Below are 16,241 nucleotides of genomic sequence, written 5' to 3' on the forward strand. Positions count from 1 at the left end.
CCACACCCCTACAAGTACTGACCTGTTCTCCATCATTACAGTCTTGTCTCTTCGACATGTCATATAAATGGGATCATACGGCCATTGACAATAGCTTCTTTCACTCACCATAATGCTTTTTAAGAGTCATACAAGTTGTGTTCGTCGGTAATTTCATTTTATTGCCAAGGATAGATAGTACTATTAGTATGTTTGTTTATCCTCCCCTTTTTTGATAGGTGTTTGAGAATACATTATGTGTCCTGGCACTATAATAAGCAATTTAGGTCAGTTTTTGTGGATTTGCATAGCTAGTTGCTAATGATAGTTTCTTCATTTCCCTATTTTGACCAGCAGTGTAATTAAGAGAAATTGAAGTTCTTATTTCTGGAACATATCCTAAAATTCCTCTGCTTTTCTCTTTATATGTGGTTCTTCCTTTTATTAAAGCACAAGAATAATAGCTAAGTAGTTTTCGTTTTCCTTTTTGCTGGGTTTTAATCTTTGGGGCTAAGCATTCTGTGGTTCAGGCCCACAGCAAAAAGTCAAGCCAAGTAGTAAGTCATCAACCTACAGGCAATGATGAATTTCCATTGAGTGCATTTATTTATGAGAAAACCATAATACTAATAATCTCTTTATTAATCTGCTTTTAAATAGAGCCTTTAATTTGTTTTATAGATAAATAATAAATATCAAATAAAATAGATAGTCTAAATCAGGCTAGTTTAAAATAAGAGGCTTGTCTTTTTTTCAGAGCATGGAGTTTTGGTGTATTTTAAGATTAACTTTTTTGGACTTGTGCTAAAAGTCCATTTGCTTAAATAGTCTACTGCTATAAGATAAAGAAATGTTTCTAGAATATTAATATAGGTTTTCTCTTTTTTTAAACCTTTAATTAGTAAAGTATAAGAAGTATAATTGAATTTTTGGAAGACTTTATAAAATTTCCAAGTTGTTATGAATATCTGAAGTTTTTACATACTGCTTTCAATAAACTATATAAAAATTTGATGAGACTTCTTTTTTAAATGTAGCCTTAATGTGATTTTTGTTCTCAGTTCCTAAAACACTATTCATAGGCCTTGGGGAGGCTACAGAATAATGAAGTGTTAGAACTAAAATGGGTGTTCAAAATTACCAGATATCTAGACTCTCCCAGTATTGTACAAAAAAAAAAAAAAAAAAAAAAAAAAAAGGAAACTGAAATCCCTTAATAGTATGAAGTCACTTGTTCACAGTCACAGTTGGTTGTAGAAGCTGCATGATACAGTTCTTGCCCTTAAGTGGGTAACTGGTTTATCAGTGTAGACACAGACTTGTGCAAAATTAAGTTTAATACAAAATGGGATATTCTGGGTCATATAAAAGGCACTGCTTTTCTTAAACAGTAGTACCCCTCACTCATCTTTTCTTGATCCCTTAGCAACAAAATTATTTTTTATCTTTAGTTTCTCACATCTCATTCTCCCATAAATTCTCTCTCATCAGATGTTTAGCTTGTTTTTTTTTTCTGCCCCTACCACACCATGAAAACTCTTTTTCAAAATCAACAGTGATGTCTATGTTGCTAAGTTAACTGTCATTTTCCTCTCAGACCTCATTTTGTTGACCTGTCATCATCATTTGGCACATTCCTTCCTCCTGCAAATACCTTTACTCAAATTTCAGGATGGTACCACATTTGCTTTATTTTCCTGCTGCATTTTTGGGTACTCCTTTTCAGCCTTCTGCCTCATCTTCCATACTTCTAAATATTGGAGTATCCCAAAAGCCTATCATTGTTACCTTTTATGTCAGTAGCTTTAATATCATATGTATGTTAATGACTCCCAAATTTATATAACTAACCCAGATGGGACTTAAGGACTGTGTATTCAACTCCAGGACAATATACTCAGTTTGACTTCTTTATTTGGATAGCAAACAAACATCTCAAACTCAGCGTGTTCAATAACTCCCCCTACCCCAAACCATTATTATCTACAATCTTTCCTCTTGCAGTTTTGGCAACTGCAGTTTTCTAGTCATCAAAAATGGAGTTTTGAAGCCTTCTTCTCCCCCACAATCCATTTGCTATCCATTAAAAAAATCTTGTTGGATATTCTTCAAAAACATACCCATAATTTAATCATATCTTCCTCTTCTGCTGCCTCCTTTGTCTAAGCCGTTATCATCTTTTCTGAGTTATTGCATAAGCTTCTTCTTGCTTCCATCCCTACCCTTCTGTAGGCATTTTTCAACACAGCAGTCAAATCTTAGGACCCAGCTACTCAGCACTCCCCAGCTAAAATCTCTAAATGGTGGGACTCTGTTGTTTCTAGTACTTTTCCTCCTCCTGTTACTCTCCTCCTTGTTTTCTCCACTTGAACCACGCTGGCCTCCTTGCTTTCCTAGGACATATCAGGCAAGCTCCCTGTTAGAGTCTTTGCAAGGCTTTTTCTACCTGGAATGTTTTTCCTTAGATATGTCTTCATGGCTAGAGGTCTTTATTCAAAAGTGACCTAGCAAGAGGAAATCTTCCCCAGCTAGTCTGTCTAAATTGTCACATTCTTCTCAGTGCTATTTTATATTTTCTTCTTTGTCCTTATCACTAACATACCATATATTTTATTTGTATCTTTTATTTATAATCAACATATATATATATATTTAGTTCATAACATTTCTCTCTTTCTAGCTAGAATGTAAGCACCATGAGAGTAGGGATCATTTATGAGCAATGTATCTTTCTTTACTGAATGTATTTTCTTATTTACTTGTAACAAGAGTCTAGAACAGTGCCTAGCACATAGTTGGTGCTCAGTGAATATTTGCCAAATAAGTGAGTGCCTAGGAGTCCCTCAGATCTGTTACAAACTTGACATCAGTCAAGTCGCTTCTCTCCATAGACCTCCTTTCCCTATTTTTAAAATGAGATTTGATTGCATTGATTTTTTAGTTTTTCTTAAAACACTGAAGACTTAAATGTATATAGTATCAAGATTCCTTGAGGATTTTTTATAAGACTTCAACTGCTTAACAAAAAATTTTAAAAACCACTGGACTGAATAGAGGATCTCTAAGTTCCCTTTCGGCTGTATGGCCAGTTCTTGTAATAGTAATTGTAAGTGGGGTTTTTAGGCGGAGCCCTCATGCAGAGAAGGCATTTGAACTGAGACTATGAAGGATGAATGAGTGGATAGAGATAAGGGAAAGGGTAGGAAATAAGGTAAGTGCTTTCCAAGCCCAGGGAATGAATGGAGCAATCCAGAAGTTTTCAGTAAGGCTGGAGGGTGTGTATGTACAAGAGAGAGAGAGAAACAGACAGTGGGGATAGTTAGAGAGTGGGGAAGACAGGGCTGGAAACAGGTGAATCGAGGTCTACCCCATTACTACTGAGCTTGTTTCTGGGAGTAGGCATGTGTCTTCAATAAGCTTCTCTAGGTAATTCAGAGGTGCATCCCTGGTTACAATCTACTGAAGTAAAAGATAATACTGTCTTTAATATTGAATTCTGAATTGTAAGAGAGAGAATTCCATGACTATATGAAACTTTAATTTCAGTTACCTTGTTACCTGGGAGCATCATAAAGAATATAATTGTACAATCAATTCTTGGTTATTTTTGACATGAAGGGAAAGTCTAACACCTAAAATAACAACCAGCAATAAAATTTTGTAACAAGTTATTTACATGAATTCAGCTATATCCGATCTTGGGCCAAATCAAACAACCTAAGTGTCCATCAGTGGATGAAGGGATAAGGAAGATGTGTATATATACAGTGGAATGTTACTCAATCATAAAAAAAGAAATAATACCATTTTGACAACATGGGTGGACATTTAGGGTATTATGCCAAGTGAAATAAGTCAGACAGAAAGACAAATACTATATGATTTCACTTGTATGTGGAAAGTAAAAAACAAAACAAATGAGTAAACAAAGCAAAACCAGAGTTATAGATACAGAGAACAGATGGGTGGTTGCTAGAGGGGAAGGGGTTGGGGTGAAATGGGTGAAGGAGGTCAAGAAGTACAAACTTTCAGGGGTTAAGTTTAGCTTAGTGGGTAGAGCACATGCTTAGCGTGCACAAGGTCCTGGGTTTGATTCCAATATCTCCATTTAAAAAAGTATACACTTCCAGTTACAAAATAATTAAGTGGTGGGGATGTGATATATGGCATGATATAATTACTACTGCTGTATTGCATAATAAAATTATTGGTCAGTTATACCTCAGTTTAAAAAGAAATCACTGGTGAAATCTTGTCTGTTAAAAAAAAATTCAATGTGGACAACAAAACCACAACTGACTGCTAAACAACCATTGAAAAAAAGACTGGAGCCTAGCAAAAAAGATCTTCTTCAACTGGAAACATAAAGAGGGAACCAGAGCGGGATAGTAGAAGGGGCATGCTCGTGATATAATTAGGCCCATACCCGCCAGGTGGGCAATCCACAAGCTGAAGAATAATTAAGTCTCAGAGGCCCTCCAGAGGAGTGAGAGCTCTGAGCCCCACATCTGGCTCCCCAGCCCAGGGTTCCGGCATTGGGAGGAAGAGGAGGAGACCCGAAGACATCTGGTTTTGAAGGCCAATGGAGCTTAGTACCAAGAGCCTCACAGGACTGGGGGAAACAGAGACTTCATTCACTTGGAAAGTATACATAGACTCTCACGTGTGCCAGATCCAAGGGCAGAGGCAGTGATTTCATAGAAACCTGGGCCAGACCTGCCTGCTGGTTTTGGAAGGTCTCCTGGGGACAAAGGGGATGGCTCTGGCTCACCCAGGGTTCATAAAAGCTGGTGGCGGACATTCTGGGAATGTTCATCTACATGAGCTTTCTTGGAGGCTGACATCTTGATTTGATCATTAGCACCAAGACCTAGCCCCACCCAACAGCCTCTAGGGAAGCCTCAGGCCAAACAACGTACAGGGTGGAAACACAGCCCTACCCATCGTCAGACTTCCTAAGCCACAGGTATCTGTCTCTAGACATAGCCCTCCCCACCAGAGTTCCAGGACCAAGCTTCACCCAGCAGTGGGCAGGAGCAGGCACCAGCTGCTTCTGCCAGGAAACCTGCATAAGCCTCTAGTCCGACCTCATCCACCAGGGGGCAGATACCAGAAATAAGAAAACAACAATCCAAAGCCTGTGGAAGGAATACATAAACACAGGCCAGACTCTACACTGGGACGGGCTGGACCCTGGCCCTTGGGTGACAAGAGAGGAGTGTACTGCTGGGATGCATGGGATGTTTCCCACAGGGGGCCACCTCTCCAAGGTAGAGAAACATAACTAACCTACCTAAAAATACAAATAGAAAGATAGCCAATATTGAGGTGGCAGAGGAATATCTCCCAGGCCAAGGCACAAGATAAAATCCTAGAAGAAGAAATTAGTGATGAGGAGATAGGTAATTTACCTGATAAAGAGCTTAAAGTAATGATGGTGAAGATGTTCAGAGAACTCAAGAGAAGTAGAGATGCACATAGTGAAGTTTTTAGCAAACAGTTGGAAGATATAAAGAATACCCAAACAGTTGAAGAATAAAATCACTAAAATGAATAACACACTAGAAGGAACCAAGAATAGACTAAATGAGGCAGAAGAATGGATCAATGAGCTAGAAGACACATTAGTGGAAATCACTACTGCAGAACAGAAAGAAGAATGAAAAGAAATGAGAATAGCTTAAGAGAACTCTGGAACAACATGAAGTACATTAATATTCACATTATAGGAGTCCCAGAAAGAGAAGAGAGAGAGAAAGGGTCTGAGAAAATTTTTGGAGAGAGAATAATCAAAAGCCTCCCTAACTTGGGAAAGGAAACAGTCACCCAAGTCCAGGAACTGCAGAGAGTTCGACATAGGATCAACCCAAAGAGGAACACACCAAGGCACATAGTCATCAAGTTGACAAAAATTAAGGATAAGGAGAAAATAGCAAGAGAAAAGCAACAAGTAACATTCAAGGGAACTCCCATAAGGTTATCAGCTGATTTTTCAGCAGAAACTCTACAGGCCAGAAAGGAGTGGCATGATATATTTAAAGTGATGAAAGGGGAAAACTTACAACCAAGAATACCCTATTCAGCAAGGCTCGCATTCAGATTTGATGGAGAAATTGTGCTTCACAGGTAAACAAAAGCTAAAAGAATTCAGCACCACCAAAATAGCTTTACAACAAACGTTAAAGGAACGTCTTTAGTCATCAAACCATAAGAAAAGAGAATAAAAAGAAGAAAGGAGGGGGAAAAAAGATCTACAAAAGATTGCTTTGGCAGTTTAGGGTCTTTTATGGTTCCATATAAATTTCGGAATTGTTTGTTCTAGTTCTGTGAAGAATGTTGTGAGTATTTTGACAGAGGTTGCATTGGATCGGTAGATTGCTTTGGGTATTATGGCCATTTTGATAATGTTGATTCTTCCAATCCAAGAGCACAAGGTATCTTTCCATTTCTTTGTATCATCTTCAACTTCCTTCATCAGTGTTTTACAGTTTTCAGAGTACAGGTAACCTCCTTGGTTAAGTTTATTTCTAGGTATTTTGTTGTTTCTGATGCAACAAATATTTACGCCAGTTACAAAATTCTGGTTTTTGAAATGAATAAAAAAAGTGAATGAAGGGCCGCAAATAGCAAAATACCCTTTCTTATGGGTGAGTTGTATTCCATTACATACATATGCTGCATCTTCTTTATCCATTCATCTATTGATGTGCACTTAGGATGCTTCCATATCTTGGCAATTGTAAATAATGTTGCTGTTAATAGCATGGTGTATTTATCTTTTTGAATCAATTCTTATTTTGTAGTTGGCTTTATTCCTTTGATAACTATGTAAGTTTAAAAAGCTAAAGCTCTAAACGTTCTTAGAAACAATGAACAGTACATATAGGTAAATTTTAAAAATATGTGCAGTATATTGTATATATGCATTTACTTGCAGTTTATTTTATATGTGCAAATTGTAACAATTCGACCTAATAAAACTGAAAAATGAAAAAAATTCAATTTGTAATAAAATCCTGATATGCTACAGTTTCTCCTCAAAGAACTGTTTTAGAAAAGTTACTCATTCACGTGTTTGAGTTTCTGCTATGTGTTGGGCCCTATCTTGGTGGGAGGAATAGTGAGCAAAACCAGACAAAGCCATGGCCCCTTTTTGCCTTTGGTATGCCTCTTAAAACACACAGACACTTGTCCAGGAGGACAGTTCTTATGGATGAGTCCTAGTAATCTGCAGAAGTGGGAAGGAGGCCTTAGTTTAACAAAGCTAGTGGTAGATAATAGAGAATTAACTGTGTTTTACATGTAAGCTCACATTTGGAAATGCTACGCATTGCTCAGAACCTGGGATTACGCTTTGAGAGATGTTAACATCAACAAAATTCTGTCCCACCAAACGATTTATAATACTGATTCTCAGTCTTAAAAATTTTATTTGTATATTTAAATAGTAGAGAAGAGTGATTTTGGTCATTTATCATGTTGATGGTTTGATCTTTTCGTCTTCCACCTCTGGATGGAAGCATGTTAGCTCTTGATCCAAAGGAAGATCCAAACCATGCCTTTTTTTAGCCCAGGTTTCCTAGGTATGAAAGTTAAGGCTGTTCTGTGTTTTCATGTGCTAGATGTCTTGAATTTGAGTTCAAGGAGATGATGTAAAAATAAAAGGGAAAAAGAGAGTGCAGTAAATTCTTTCCATTAGTTCTAAAGAAAGAGTCTTAACTTTAGTTGGCATTTAATAAATTCATTCAACTGAAATCTTTCTCAGCTAATTGTTCAAATATAAATGTTGGAAATTCCCCCAGACAGCCATGACAGCTTTATATTAAGGTATATATTGACTTGGAAGCATATCTAATTTGAGAAACAAACACACTTACAGTATGTACTGGTATACTGTATTTCCATAACATAACTTACATAAAAAGTTTGTCATCCTGAAGTATTGGATACTGGTTGCTTCTACTATGAAGCATAATAATAACAGTTAATGTTTATGAAGTGTTTACTAAATTCCTAGTACTGTATTAATCACTGTATTACACATGAGCTGGATTTCTTTTTGAAGTCAGGTTTATCGAGACACCGTTTATATACAGGGCAATTTGCCCTATTTAGTTACACAGTTCTGTGACTTTTGACAACATGTGCAGGTCATGTAACCTCTACCACAGTCACCACACAGGTTATTTCCATCACCCCAAACAGGTCCCATGTTCTTTGTAGCCAGCCCCCTCCTCTCATTGTCAGTCCCTTGCAATTACTGATTTGATTTCTGTCCTTTTTGTTTTGTCTTTTGCAGAATGTCATATAAGTGGAATCGCACAGTATATATTTTGAGCTTGGCTTATTTCACTTATCCAAATGCTTTTAGATTCATCCATGTTGTATCCTCTGTCAGAAGTGCGGAAGTTCATACCTTTTTATTGCTGATAGCATTCCATTGTATGGATATGCCACAATGTGTTTATCCATTCACCAGTTGATGGCCGTTTGGGTTTCCAGTATTTGGTGATAGTGAATGAAACTGCTATAAATACTTATGTAGAAGTTTTTTAGAAAAATAGTTACATATCTTCATTTCTCTTGGATAAATAACTAGGAATGGGATTGTATAAGTGTATGTTTAACTTTACAAGAAATTGCTAAACTGTTTTTCAAATAGGCTGTACCATTTGCATTCCCACCAACAATGTGTGAATTGTAGTTGCTCCATATCCTTACCAGCCCTTGGTATGGTTTTTTGTTTTTAAATTCACTCTAGTGGCGGGTAGTGGTACTGTGACTCTAATTTGCATTTCTCCATTGAGTAATGATGTTGAGATCTTTTCTGTGCTTAATTGCCATCTGTAGCTCTTCTTTGGTGAAGTTACCTGTTCAAATAGTTTGATCTTTTAAAAAACTGGTTTGTTTTCTTGTTTTTGAATTGCAAGAGATCTTTATGTATTCCAAATAGTAGTACATGAAGTGCTGTTAGCCTAAATTACAGATAAAGAAGTTAACGTACAGGATTGTTCAGTAATTGCCCAGGATTAGATAGGTAATAGGTTCCAGAGCTGGGATTTTGAGCCAAGCAGATTGACTGTAGAACCTGTGCTGAACTGTTTGCCTTTGTGTGTGTGTGTGTGTGTGTGTGTGTGTAAATTGATTTTTCAGGCCTGTGACTAGAAACAAGATCTAGTTCCTTTAGGTGGTAAAATAATGCTAATAGGGACACCCTTGACCAAGGAGGCAACATATTATAATACCAACTATGGATCACCTCTTTGGGAACAGCTGTTTGTTTCTGTTGAAGAGGGGTTATTCTTGTCACTTTATGGCTCTCTTCACTTCTGCATACTGGTGGCCAAAAGTACTTCTTTTAAATTACATTCCAAATATATGCCATTATCAAATAATGAGGTACTTTATATCAATGGATTTTCTCTTTAGCAGAAGCTTATCCTTTTATGTATCCATACTTCATAAAAAATTTTACAATTTGATGTTAGTCATTTTGTGTTTTAAAGCTGACTTCTAGGCACTTACTATATGGTGATATCCTCGGAGAGTATGTAGAATTTACTGAACTTTCAGAGTGACTTCAGATCCCAGTATTTTGAAACTGGTATTTGTAGCGTTAGAGGTTTTTAAAAAATCTCTCACTATCTACTCTGTCTCTTGTTTGTTCTGACATCATCCTTTCACTAGTTCCTCTTTTACCCCTTATAACTTCTAATTCTGATTCGCTGAAAGATAATTGGATTATTAGGCTTACGTGGATATTGTCTAAGATAAATACCAGCTCTGGGAAACGACTTGGGGGTTTTCCAGTGACCATCTCCTGTGACTGCTCAAAGGGCTTTTTTTCTTGGTGTGTGGATTCCAAATAATCATTCTGGATAAATGAGCTCTAAAACAAGTTAAATATGATATTTGACAGCAGAAAGAGTGATGTATTTTTAAGCATAATTTTTATTAATAACTTGTTAAATCATGAAGATTATTTTAGTAAAAAGATTGGTCAAGCAGTGTTCAGTAGCATGGAATAAATAGGCACTTAATGGGCAGAAAGTTGGTTCACAATCATTATGTTTTGTAGCAGTTTGTGAAGTTCCTGTCTAAGTCTGACAGCATGTCCTCTCAGCTGTGCCTCTAGTAAGGCAGAGTAATTACTTCCAAGTAATTAACTAAAGGGGGAAAACCTTGCTAAATCCTATTTACTTTTTGTAAAATATTAGGATGAAAGCTAGCTGGTGAGTTATGCTTCTTCATTTAAAGTACTTTTGGAAGTGCTTAATGCTTTCAAGCCATTTTGATCAATTTAAGCTCTTAGAATAAATACTCACCCAGGGGACAGGGTAAGTAGCTATAGTAACTACCATTTCAGCTGCCTGGCACCTTGTCTGATATTCGGTGATTTTGAGAGCAGAACTTTTTGAGAGAGGTATTGTCAAGCTGGCAATTCTATTCGAAATCATTTTGCTATCTTGGACTTTAATTCTTTTCCAATCTCGTTTGCCTTTTTGTTCTGTAAACCAGATTAACAATTCACACTTATTTTTCCCCTGAACTTTGAATTTTCTAGTGGATTTTATCTGTTTAATGAACTTATAAATCTGCATCTGGTATTGCAGTTTGCTAGCTTTTCCAGATTACATAGCAATATACCCCTTTTATATAAGGGTTAATGAATAGCCAGGTTAGACTCACCAGGCCATTGTTACATTAAAAGCCAGAAAGTTGGCTGTCTCCCTTCCATTCCCTCCCATTTTTTTTCTTTCATAATTTTATTTACTTGCTATATTAAAATAACTTTAAAAATTGAGGTTTTATTTTTTAAAACAACATACAGGTTTTTCATTTTGCTTCCTTGTAGATTCTGATTCTGTTTTATTGTTAATTTTAAATTATAGTAATTAGCCTGAGCTAAGTAATGGTTTAATCACAGTAGATCTTGCTCTGTGGCTCTACCTCTCTCCTTTTTCTGTACCTCTCCCCCGTTTTTACCTGTGGATTTACATGTTTGACCTAGCAGAGTAATTGGGTCCACGGCAACATGGGCGTGCCTCCCTTAGAAACACTCAGTTTCATGTATGACTCATAAGCTGAAGCACAGACACCACTTCCCCAATCTACAGGAGCCATTTTAACAGCATAAAACTTGCCGGATTGCTTTTTATTTTCAAGCCCAGAGGACAGCCTCTAAAGAGAACTCGAATATTTGAAGGTAACTCATTAAGATTTTGTGTGTTTGCTTCTGGCTGTTTCCTGAGCTGATAAACGGAGGGTGGTTCTTACCTGTTGAAGAACATGGCTGAATGTGTTCCTTAACTCTGAAAAAAAAACGTGTGTAGTCAGTCACATGCCTGATTGCACTTAACTTCTAGGGGAAACAAAGCATTCAAATTCTGGAAAGTTTTAGATTTTGTTGGTAAAGTATTTTTTTTATTTGTGTGATTCCTTCCCGCCCCCATATGACTTGAGAATAAAGGAGATTTTTCTTTCTTTCTTTCTTATACCACAAAGCAAACTAGGACAAATTTTAGTTTTAAAAAAAGTTAATTGTATTTGTGAGGGTAGCCTGTAAGTTACAATTAAGTAAACTGTATTATTCATGTATGATATGGATGTTAAGAAAGAAATTCAGGAGCGATGGTTTTGTTTTGGTATTTTAGTTAAGGGGAAGTTTTGGGACAGCTCAGTCATAGGTGTTGCTCATTCACTGTTCTGTCCTTTTTTTCTTTCCTTAAAATAAATGAAATTATACTAAACATTTAATTTTGAAAATGAAAGAGAAGTTTAAGTAAAATGAATGGATCATTTAGATAATAAGTAAAAGTGATTATTAAATAAAGAGGAAGAAAGGCTAGAATGATTCATTTACTGTTAGAAAAGAAATTGTATAATTCACACTGGAAACTTGTTCTGGGTAACAACTTCAGAAGCATAACTTGCTTCTGAGGACATATGTAGTATTTTGATTTCTGTAAAAAGAATAAGTAAAGAGTATTGCCCTGTCTGTACAGCTGTTCTTAAAATTCGCTTGTTCTGAGTGAAAAAAAAATAGTATCTTTTGTGAAAGAAAAAATTACTTAGTTTTTTTCCTGAAACCTTTCTCATCATTGAAATTAGATTTTGGCAAGTTCTGGTGCGCCTTGAAATTCTAGGCACTTTAAGAGGCTGGATGCAGTAGTTTATTTATTATTTATGATAAGTTATTTATGAAACTAAAATTTGAGTGAAAGTAAAATTTGAATATGCAGTGATTCCAAATAAAGTTTTTGGAAATAAAATTTGCCAGGTCATTTATTATTAACTGTAATGATATTTAGCTAGTTCTTCGGGAACTTGCTGTTAATAACTTTCTGAGTGCTTGAAGGCCTGTCAGATGAGGGGAAGATAGAAAAGCAGTCAGTTATTATTTCTTACTCTTTGAAAGGATTGTTCATATGATCAGATATCAGTTTTGTGGTGTTATCAGAAAGACACAGAAATTTTACCAGTTCAGCTCTGAACTATTTGCTATCACCTTTGTTTGCATATTGCTGGTTTAGTCAGCTTTTGAGTAAGCAGAGAGGGGCTGTATTTACTTCTAGTCTGTTCTGTGTGAAAAATCAAATGAAACTTTTTTGCCTTTTTTTTTTTTTTTTTTTTGAGTTTTTAAAGGCCAGTGATCCACGGAGAAAAATCAAGGGACACACAAATGAGCAAATAAGATTTTATTGACTAAGGAGAAGTAGAAGAATTTAGTTTCTTAAAATTAAGACACTTAAAATTAAGGCACAATTTAATAGCATAGATACTGGTCATATGTTTCTAGTTTCCTATTATGTAGAAATGACTGAGGTGGGGCTTCAAAGTGGAGGGAGGGGAAAAAAAAAATCATGGGAGCAAGGGAAGGCCAGTAAGACTTATTAGGTAGTCCTCTTCCCACGGCTTTCCTTTCATAAGGTTGACTATGAGTTTAAAGTGAGTCATTAGAATTAAGCTTAGAATTATTAATTTGAAGAACTTAGCATTAAAAAAGACTGAAGATCGTCCAGCTGCCTCACTTTTATAGATGAAGAAACAGTGGCCCATAGAGGTCCTGTGACTTACTCAAGGTTGTGCTGTGCTTGATGGCAGGCCTTTCAGCCTGGAGCTGCTCGCATTAGCCCACACACACCAACAAGTGATGCTTTGTTTGAAATGGTCTGTATTTCCTCAGGAGTAAATAAAACCTTAATTAAGTTGCTTGGTGATCATTTTGGTGATAAGGTATGACCAAATGAACTAACTAATGATTTTGAAAATGTGTTCAAACTAGTTCCCTTTTTCATATGACAGAGAAAGGATGAGGCTTTAATTTCTACAACAGCTTTTTTTACTATTAGAATTTTTCGTAGTTGAAGCATAGTGACATTGCTTGTTTAAGATGGGCCTGGGGAGATGGAAATATGAGGACTTGGGAATTTACTTTGAACTTCTAGATACAAAGACAGATTTATTTCTGCTTTAATTTTACTTTATATTCTTTTGGGAGGGCAAATACTATTTCATATGATGCCTTGTTCCATTAAAGTGTGTGTGTAAAACTTCTGCATATGTTTACAATATCTAGAGGTTTCTAAACTCTGACATTGTGACAGTCTTGAATTTAACCTTCCCATAATTAATAATCTGATTCTATTTGTCGTATCTTCTTTTTTGAGAGTTTATTATACATACCAGCCACTTTTAGAATCTTTTGGGGAATACAAAATCTTTGTCTGTTAATTTTTTGATGTATTTTATTGTGGTGGTTGAAATTTACTTCAGATCTCCCTTTCTTTAGGTCTGAAATTTGAATTTTTTAAATTACTTTGCAAATGACTGTTGATTCCTAAATGTCCAAGTCTCCTAACCTAACTCAATATCAAATCCTCAACAATGTGGTCATCATTGTCCTAAGCAACAAACGGCGCACAGAGTGCTGGAAAACCTCGGTCCTATTCTCACAAACTTAGATTCTTCCTGGGAAAACAGGGTGTGGTGACATAGGTAAAATAAGTAAAGAATGGGACCAAACCGCTGAGCTGTTAACTTTTTAACTTTGGGTTCAGACTGTTTACCTAGAGATGAAAGATGACTAAGACTTCAAATAGTCAGGAAGCACTGAAGAATGAATAGCGTTCGCATAGGCTAAGAAGAGTGTCTTTAATAAGAATAAGAATATGAGCTCTTAGAGATCAGAGGTGTTTTATTCTATTTCTCTTTTTCAGCTTTGACAGAGTATCAAGCACATGTGTATAGGCTGTTATTATTTGATGCATTAAACCTTTGGCCACTCAGTTGGGCAGGTCCTGCCCAACTTAGTGGTGGCAGATCTAGAAAGGGCATGTGACCCTCAGCTTAATCTCTGGTGCCCACACGCTGTAACCAAAGAGAAAATTAACACCTACCTGGTAGTATACTATCTTTAAGGCAGAAATTTTCAACCTTTGGTATAACAGAATCACCTGGCTTCGACTTGGAGATTCTGGCTCATTAGGCCTAGGGTTTGGTTTATCAGTCTGCTATTTTAATAAGTGCAGGTGCTGCCACACTTTCTTGGAAAGAGTGAAGAGTGATTAATCAGTTACTCAGTATTTTAATATCTGAATTTTAAAATAACAGTAGTATTTTGAAGCCCACAGCCTCAGGTAAGGAAAGTGACTGGAGTGGTTTATTATCAGCATTGGAACTTAGCTCGTCTCCCTCTCCCAGTTAGCCCTTTCTCTAGTCCAGTTTTTGGCTGTGCTGTGTCTTTCAACTTTGTACCTCTCCCTCTTTCTTTTTTTCTGTTTCTGCTTTCCCCCCTCTCGCTCCCCACTGCCATCTTGACCACAGTGTATAATTAAAGTAATTATTTTTGTTTTTCAGATGTAATTAACCTATTCTTTATCTCTCAGTGAACCATCACTCTCCCAATGTTACTTTTTCGTTTTGTTTTGTTTTAGTTCCCTTTGGTGCTTCATGGTATCTCTCCATTCCCTTTTTCTTGGGGTTCTAGCAAAAATAGTCCCTTCATGATTTAGGGTAGCATTTATAGTCTTTGAAAACCCTTCTCTCCCAGAAAATACACTGTTATTATTTGTCATTGATTGAGTCTGGAGGGAGTAATATTTTTTTTAACTGTGTGATGCTTGAATATGATTTTTGAGATTTCTTTGGACATTTAATTGCATAACTGACTGCATATTTGTAGGCTTTGCCTTACATTAAATCTCATCTAATGGGACATAGATGTTCACAGACTCTTATAGGAATGGAAAGAAGAGTCCCATCGGTTGAATGGTGTGAATATAATTATTGTTTCCATCATTTGGCCAGAATATTTCCTTTGCTTAGGAGCTACTTCATATAAATGGTAGAAATTAAATTAGTAACATCCTTGAGTCATCTTGAGTGATTGGGGCAGTTTGAACTATCTGAGCAATCTTTTTCCCATTACCCTGGAGGAACTACTGAGGAGAAAGTTATTTGTCACTTCTATCTTTGTGTTTTGTCAGATGGTCTCTATACTAAAGTAAGGAGCTGTTGATCTATATAACTAATGTCTAGGCACCCTACCCCTTTATGAAAAAATAACTCCTGTGCTATTTGCTTTGTTGGTAGTGGGGATAAATTATCCAGCTGAGCTTTGGTTGTACAAATTTGATTCCTTCTTTTCCAGTAATAAGTATCTGAATTAACACTGTCCTCCTCATCAGAAAACTCTTCCTAAACTTCTCTTTTCACTTTCATTCTCTTCCCCCTATGCGAATTCAGAGCTTTTCTTTCATTTGCCCTTTAATGCTGAGTAGTAAGGTATCAGCTCTTTTTTATCCCCATATTTTGTAGCCTGAGATTCATTTCTAGCATTAAAAAAAACAAACAAACCTGTAACCTATGAATACCTTCTAGAATTTTTATGAAGATTGATTTAATAATTTTGATATTAAAAAGCTATCAAAGTGATAGACTTACCATATGATCCAGCAATCCCACTCCTGGACATATATCCAAAGGGAACCTTAATTCAAAAAGATACATGCACCCCAGTGTTCATAGCAGCACTATTTATAATAGCCAAGACATGGAAACAACCTAAATGTCCATCAACAGATGACTGGATAAAGAAGCTGTGGTATATTTAAACAATGGAATACTACTCAGCCATAAAAAATCAAATAATGTCATTTGCAGCAAATGGATGGACCTGGAGATTGTCTTTCCAAATGAAGTAAGCCAGAAAGAGAAAGAAAAATACCATATGATATCACTTATATGTGGAATCTAAAAAA

At 36.2% G+C, this 16,241-nt stretch overlaps 1 protein-coding gene across 4 annotated transcripts in view; it reads left to right on the forward strand.

The window, feature by feature from the left end:
• The window catches only part of ELF1 (E74 like ETS transcription factor 1), a 91,577-nt gene that overhangs the window by 16,040 nt on the left and 59,296 nt on the right, over positions 1-16,241 (forward strand). Inside the window, exon 1 of one of the 4 annotated variants that reach the window (XM_010973290.3) lies at positions 11,032-11,185. The exons of the other annotated variants lie outside the window; for them this stretch is intronic. The gene's annotated coding sequence lies outside the window, so the exon portion shown is untranslated. Of the gene's footprint in view, positions 1-11,031; positions 11,186-16,241 lie in introns of those variants that run through there. 4 annotated transcript variants of the gene reach the window in all.

The sequence above is a fragment of the Camelus bactrianus genome, chromosome 14 (assembly GCF_048773025.1).
Source record: "Camelus bactrianus isolate YW-2024 breed Bactrian camel chromosome 14, ASM4877302v1, whole genome shotgun sequence".
In the NCBI taxonomy this organism is placed as follows: domain Eukaryota; kingdom Metazoa; phylum Chordata; class Mammalia; order Artiodactyla; family Camelidae; genus Camelus; species Camelus bactrianus.